The 7,447-nt window shown below is 29.9% G+C and overlaps 2 non-coding genes across 2 annotated transcripts; both read right to left on the reverse strand.

The window, feature by feature from the left end:
- Positions 1–2,647: 2,647 nt before the first annotated feature.
- TRNAF-GAA lies at positions 2,648–2,722 on the reverse strand. Its single transcript has one exon. It is a non-coding gene; the product is annotated as a tRNA-Phe (tRNA).
- Positions 2,723–5,712: 2,990 nt separating this feature from the next.
- TRNAF-GAA lies at positions 5,713–5,785 on the reverse strand. The gene has a single exon. It is a non-coding gene; the product is annotated as a tRNA-Phe (tRNA).
- Positions 5,786–7,447: the final 1,662 nt, after the last annotated feature.

Genomic DNA, 7,447 nt, shown 5'->3' on the forward strand with positions numbered 1-7,447 from the left:
AGTCCATAGAAATCCTCAGTTTTCCTCAAATTCATTGTCACACTAAAACTCATATTTTCTACCTTTCCTTATATTTCTCCCATGAAAACCTCAAAGTTAATTTTTAGCTTTTTCTTCTTTTAGAAAAACTACTTACAATTGCTTTACTTTCATTTTGGTACCAATTACTTCATTTTGGTACCAATATTTTTCTTTAAATGTTATTATTTTGATTCCTTAATACTTTGAAATATTATTCAGATTCCTGTACTTTTTAAAAAGTGACCATTTGTTCCTTTATTTCATTCCTATTTCATGACTTTAATTAATCACTTTTTAAAAGTTCAAGGACTAACATGACTAAAATAAAAATACAAGAATCCAAATGAAAACTTTGAAATTATATTGATCAAATGAACAAAATAAAAATATATAATAGGAACAAAATGAACACTCAGGATTTAAGTTATCATATATGTGTGATTAGATAAATCAAGGATGATGATGTTGTAAGTTTAAGAATCTCAATATTGGAATACATTCCAGCCAATATGGAATTCCATATATTGTAGTAAATCAAATTGCTAAACAAGTTGTATCTTTTTCCTCCTCAAATGGGAAAAGGAAAAAATAGAGTATTTGATGCTTGTTAAAAATGATAGCTTGAGGCATTGAATATGCAAATTTGAAAATTTATGAACAATTGACATAAATTTTTTTTGTGCTACTTCCAATGTGCTATAGTATATCCAACAAGTAATAAAAGTAACATAGAAGTGAGTGAGTTCTCAAGAGATCGAGGTATTCAAGTCAGGAAAATTTATAAAAAATTATATTTTTTACTTAAATTAAGAGAACAATAATCTCACTATTTTCTAATTGTAATTTTCATTTGTTTCATAAAACTACGGTGGCATTTGGGTAAAAGTAATTGGAGAAAAAAAATCAGAAATATTTAGATGCCTTAGTATTAGATTTTATTAAAAAAAAGTTATACGAAATTACTAGTTTAATCTTTGATTTTCAAAAATCTCTAATTTAAATAACTTCTCGAATAATCAAAATAATAAACATCTTTTCAACGATTTTTTTCCATAATTTTTTAACCGATGTCTTTTGTTTTTTAAATGATTTTTATCATTTGACATGAACTTTTATGAGAACTTACATTAACTTACAATGTCACATGTTAAATTACTTCAAAATTTGAAAACTAAGTAGATACATTAGGATTAGTTTGATCTTTTATATATCATTCTAAGAAGATAATTTTAGTGAGTTGTGATTATTTTTGAGTACAGGTATTTGGTTTAGCAGTGATTCACATCCCCTGTTATGGAATATTGCACTTATTTGTGAAGGCAAAATTACTCACTTCTGCCAAGATTGTTCCTTCTATGCTTTTGTCAAATCATTGTAGCCTCTCTCTTTATTATTTGGGTAATAGATTAAAAGTGCCTTGTCTTATATTTATTAAATGCATGGAAATGCAATTATTTTCCATTCTAAAAACTATATTGATTTCATTATAGCCTTTGCTATTTTTGACTGAATATTTAATGTTTTTTTTTATTTATTAGCTAATAGATGCAGTTTTGATGTAATTTTGATGCATCTCATCGGGTTGGAGGTATTTATACATTAAAATGGTGCATCGACTCTTATATTGTGTGTGTTTTAATGTGAATGTGTTTAAGAGAAAAGCATTAGATAATAGTTGTGTTTTTACTTCTTAAAAAAATTATTTTGACCAAGATATTAGAAGAGAAAAAAAATCCATCTAATAAAAGTGGTAATATATTTTGGTGAAAATTATGATCATTTCCTTGTATGAGAGTGACTTCAACGGTGTGAAAATATTAAAATACAAATGGCTTGCATTATCTATTATTTTCAAATACTTAAATATCATGTATTTTATCTGATAATTAATTTTTGTGCATATTTTTCTCTCCTTTGTACTAATTAGTAATTTTTTTAAAACACTAACTTAAATTTTTCAAAAAATTATGGTAACTAAAAACAAATTGTATTTAATATTTATCTATTAATGCTAAATAACTTCTGTTTTTTAAAAATTAAAATTACAAGATTTCGAGTGGATTGTACTTGTGTTCTTGACCGGGTATGTATAAGAATATATAAAATTGTATATCTTATTGCATAGATCTTTTGAACCTACTTTTAAAAACTCAATAGATTAAATCATATATTTTGAAAACTTAGGTACCAAAATGCACATATACTTTAAAACTCGATCACTAAAATGATATATTTTGTAAAATTCGAAAACTAAACATACATATTCCTCGGGAATTCAGAAAATTTAAAAGGTAATTTTTCTATATATGTGTTTTTAAACTTATTCTTAACTTAATATAAGTAAAGTGTATAGATCAGCAAGGGAAGAGTAACCTATCACTTATAAAATATTAGTTGATAACATTATTAATTTTGGTTTTTTCTAATTATACAGACCACGAAAAATTGGATATTTATGAGAGAAGAAAAAAACAACAATAAAGGGAACGGAAGGGAAGGGGGAAAGAAAGTGTAGGGAGTTGGGCCGTTTTCACATTACTACGGCCCAGAAAAGAACGTCCACGCGGAGAAAAAATCGGGCCCACGACCAGCCAAATAAAATGAAATAAATTAAGGGGGAAAAGAATGCGGTGAGCGTGGATTCGAACACGCGACCTTCAGATCTTCAGTCTGAACGCTCCTCCAACTGAGCTATCCCCGCATTTAATAATAAAAAATTAAAATTTAATATATTGTTTTTCCAAGATTATTAGAAAATTAAGTCGATCAAAAAATTGTTTTCGATATCCAATGACAAAACAAAGACATTCTGAAAAACGGAGTTTGGAGTTCGCTATTTATATTTTGAAAGGTTTGGTGTCAGTTGTAAATGTAAAATCTATATTTATAAAATTAAAAAAATATATTTCTATATCTTTTGGTCCTGTACTTTTTAATGATTCATTACGATCTTAGAGTTTATATACTTTTAAATTTTAATTTTGGTTTCATTTTAGTCCTCCATAAGCTTAAAAATAGCCCCTAAATCATTAAATTAAGAGTTGAAAACTAAATATGGGGTAAAGAATTAAATTGGGTCGAGCTTTGAACCCAAGCTCGCTTCTCTTTTTTTGTTGTATCATCTACTTCTAGTTTCACAATGAATCCTCTTTAACAGTTGTAGGCCCTATCAAAAACCTTCCATATAGCTACTATCTCATCGCAATGCCCTTAAAGCGGTTTGGAAACAACTTATAGTATATGTGGGAATGGCTTGTTCGAGAACTTTGATTTCAAAACTTAATTTGTCATAAGAGGAAAAGAAATTTTCCTTCTACTTTTGGAAAAACCTTCACATGCATCCTGAAGAGATTGAAAAACTTGGCAACTGCTTATTCGTTAAAAAAAATTGAAGGGTTTCTTTGATCGAAAAAACTTGAAATAAACTTCCACAATCCATGTGAAGGATTTTTTTCAATTTTAGTACATTTTGTTTATTGTCATACAAAAATATAAATGAGAAAAAGGTAATGATACGACCATGATTATTATAATAGTATTTTAAACTTTCAATTTACAGAAGTTTTAAAGTAATAAAAGTTATTGCGGGATTTGAACTACAAAACCTTTTGCATCAACAACATTTCGTACGTGAGTTTAAGCTATGCATCACTCTGGCAATTTTACATTTGTTGTTTTCTTATTATATCTTTTCGATATAACTATCTTCTATTTTGGTCGTTTTTCTCTATTTGTTAGTTACTATATTTTGGTCGATATAAGTATCATCGACCAAACACAACTCGATACTATTAAAATAATGAAGAAAAAAAAAATATTGCATAGGCCTTCTAAACCTATTTTAAAAATCAAAGACTAAAAATTACATTTTGAAAACTTAGGTAAATGCACATATCATTAACATTCAATGACCAAAAGGGGTACATTTTGAAAACTCAAGGAACTAAAATAGCACATACATTTCAAAATTAAGAAGACTAAGTAGGGATACAATAATCAAACACAGGTCATTATATTTCTTAATGTGTCAACCTTTTCTATTATTTTCCAAATTCTAAGTGGGATGTTAATTACAACAAAAAATAATATCCAATTACCATTTTAGGGCCCCAACCTACAATTATTACTTCTTTTTTGGTGGGCAGCTGGAGAGATTAAAATGCATTTATGATATTTTTTTTCATATTTATAAAACATCTTTAATATTGGAAGATGAAATGAATTTATTATATTATATCAATTATTTTAAGATTTCTTCCCATTTTTAAACTAGAAGTAGAAAAATGTATTTAATACGATTATATTTTTCATTTAACACGATTAGACGTATCAAGCAATTGATTTTCTAACGAATTCATGGTTATTTAATATACTTTAAACATTTGTTTTAGATTTTGCAAATGTTCTAGCCGATATATGAAATAATCATAGTATAAATAAGAAAATTGACACGGTTTTTAACATAAATCCCAAATATATTTATTTTATACCAGAATCTATTAATCCCAATAAATCAAAAATTTAACAACTTTCTAAACATATATGTCATTCAAAATTATTTTAAACAATTTCAAATATACCACGTGTATATAATCACTTAATGCTCAAAAAAATAAATCATATATCATAAATTTCATGTAAGTAGTCATAAATCTCAATAAATTTCATCTAATTTTTGGATGTATTTATTATATATTTAATTAGTTGAGATTCTTCCCCATTTGAAATATTTGTAGTTTTCTGTCACAAGTGTGACTCCCCACGTGCATGCATGGCACACGCACACACACCCCAGGCACATGCATACCCACACACGCACATGCACGCACGCACGCATACCCAACACACACGCAGGTACGAGCATGCACACGCACACACATGTACACACATATTGGGGATTATATATTGAATAATTAAGTCAATTTTTTATTTATTATTGTGGTATATTTTATATATTGGTTAAAGTATTTGCAAGGCATCTGAAAAAAATGTTCTAAGATATATTTAAAATAACCAACGAATTCGTCAAAAAAAATTAGTTGTTTGACATGTCAAATGCGTCAAATGAACATTAATATTAAATACATTTTCTTTCTCCAATTGAAAATTTGATATTTGAAAATTTGAAGAAATCTCAAATTCTTAATTAAATATAATAAATGTATTTTTCACTCCAACATTAAAGATATTTTTTAAATATGGAAAAATATATATTAAATATATTTTCTCTCTCCAATTTTTCCTCTTCAACCCATCACAAAGAGTATTTTTATCTAAAAATAGTATTAAATCCTTTATAGGAAAATATCAAAATATTTAGATATTTACTAAAATAAGTTTTAGAAAAGGATTAAATCTATAATAATCTCGACTAAGTAATTGCCTATATATGATTTTGAACTTTTAAATGTAATCTAAGTAAAAAGTGTAGCCAACGGAGAGTCTAAACCTTTTCACTTGTAAAATATTAATTAAGATTATTAATTTTTTTTTTTTTATTATTATACAACAAGAAAAAATTTGATATTTAGAAGAAGGAAAAAATAAAAACAACAATAAAGGGAAGGAAAGCGAAAAAAGAAAAAAAAAATGAAGTGGGCCGTTTTCACCCAGAAAGGAACTTCCAGGCAGTGAAAAATCGGCCCACGATGAGTCCAAACAAAATAGAACTATAATTAAGGGGGAAAAAAATGCGGTGAGCGTGGATCGAACACGCGACCTTCAGATCTTCAGTCTGACGCTCTCCCAACTGAGCTATCCCCGCTTTCGTTGTTTTCTCTAGTGCTTTATTTTAAATATCTTTTAGCCTCTTTATTAGAAAATTAGGTCATATATTTCGTTATTGATATCTAATAAGAAACGAAAACATATATCAATACGAGTTTCGCTCCTATTTAGTAACTTTAAATTTAATGTGAATGTAAATATATATGTTTAAAAAAATATATATTACAATATCATTTTGATCCCCATACTTTAATCATCATTCTACTTTTGTTCACATACTTTTAAGTTTTAATTTTAGTTCAACTACTTTTCATAAAGTTTAAGATTAACCCCTATCATTAAATTAGGATTGGAACTAGCTGAGTTGGCAAAAAAAAAAAATTAAATAGTTTAGAAAATTACCTAGTCAGCAAACTTGGGTTAAACAATTAATGGGTCGAGTTTGAATCATTTTAATGGGTTAGGTTAATGGAAAGCTCCATTTCGATGACGGTTTTTTTCAATTCTACCACTAAAATCAAACGATTTTTTTTTCTAGAGGAACGAATGAACTTGAGGTTATTTCCATATTTTACTCCAACCATGCCAAAATTGACTAAAAATACGATGGATGCTGGAAAATTTGGGACAAAAATACCCGATGTGTTTGTTGTCTTTGTTAAAAAAGAAAAAGAGAGAGATTAGTATCTCGAGGAATCTGGCGTCACTTTATCGACGCTAGGTAGAAGAATTGGGTCCAGTTGTTAGATGTGGCTCAGTTCAGCTTCAATAGCCAGCAGAGTTCCACGACCGAAAAAATGCCCTTCGAAGTGGTGTGCGGTAGACAGCCACTATGTCCACACTTGGTGGACCACCTTACCGCAGGCAAAAGTCCTCAGGCACATAACTTCACTAAGGAGTGGAGCAAAACCTCTGAGATAGCTCATACCACTGGAAAGAGCGTCAAGAAGGATGAAGAAGTGGGCTGATAAGAAGCGGAGGGCCCTCGAGTTTCAAGCTGGGGACAAGGTCCTGATCAAGCTACGACCGAAACAGTTTCGTTTTCGAGACCAGAGAGACCAATGGCTAGTAAAGAAATATGAAGGTCTAGTGAAGAGGTAATTGAGAAAGGTCGGAGAACCTCATATAAGGTTCAGTTACCCTTATGGATGAAGATTCATCCTGTCATCCATGTGAGTATCCTGAAGCCCTATCATCCCGATCCCAAAGATGAACAACGAAATATGCTAAGGCGTCCACTCGGTCACGATGAAGAATTCCGCTAGGGAAAAAAGTTGCACAAATTGAATAAACGTAACGCGTCGTATTGGAAAGACCCAAAACGAGAACTGATAGAGTTCTTAGTGAAATGGAAGGTTCTCCCCCGACGAAGAGATCAGTTGGGTGTGGGCCGAAGATTTAAAGAATGCAGCTCCAGCATCGCAGATTTTGAACAGGGTCGGTTGATGGGACGTCAATCAAAATTGGTGGGGAAGAATGTCATGGTCATGCTTGTCCGAGGCCTGTTGCCCATGGCTGCATGCCCGATCCAACCCCTTTCTAGCATACTTTCATATCATGTATTGTTATAGCTTAGTTAGCTTTGCTTTCTTTACACTTTCATTGTAAGTGACCACTCGCCCTTTTGATATGCAAGGGTGCCAGTTGGCTTTTTGTTCAGAATGTACTATATAGGGATAAGACTAATCATCACTTCCGC

The sequence above is a fragment of the Benincasa hispida genome, unplaced genomic scaffold, assembly GCF_009727055.1.
Source record: "Benincasa hispida cultivar B227 unplaced genomic scaffold, ASM972705v1 Contig1993, whole genome shotgun sequence".
Taxonomy (NCBI): domain Eukaryota; kingdom Viridiplantae; phylum Streptophyta; class Magnoliopsida; order Cucurbitales; family Cucurbitaceae; genus Benincasa; species Benincasa hispida.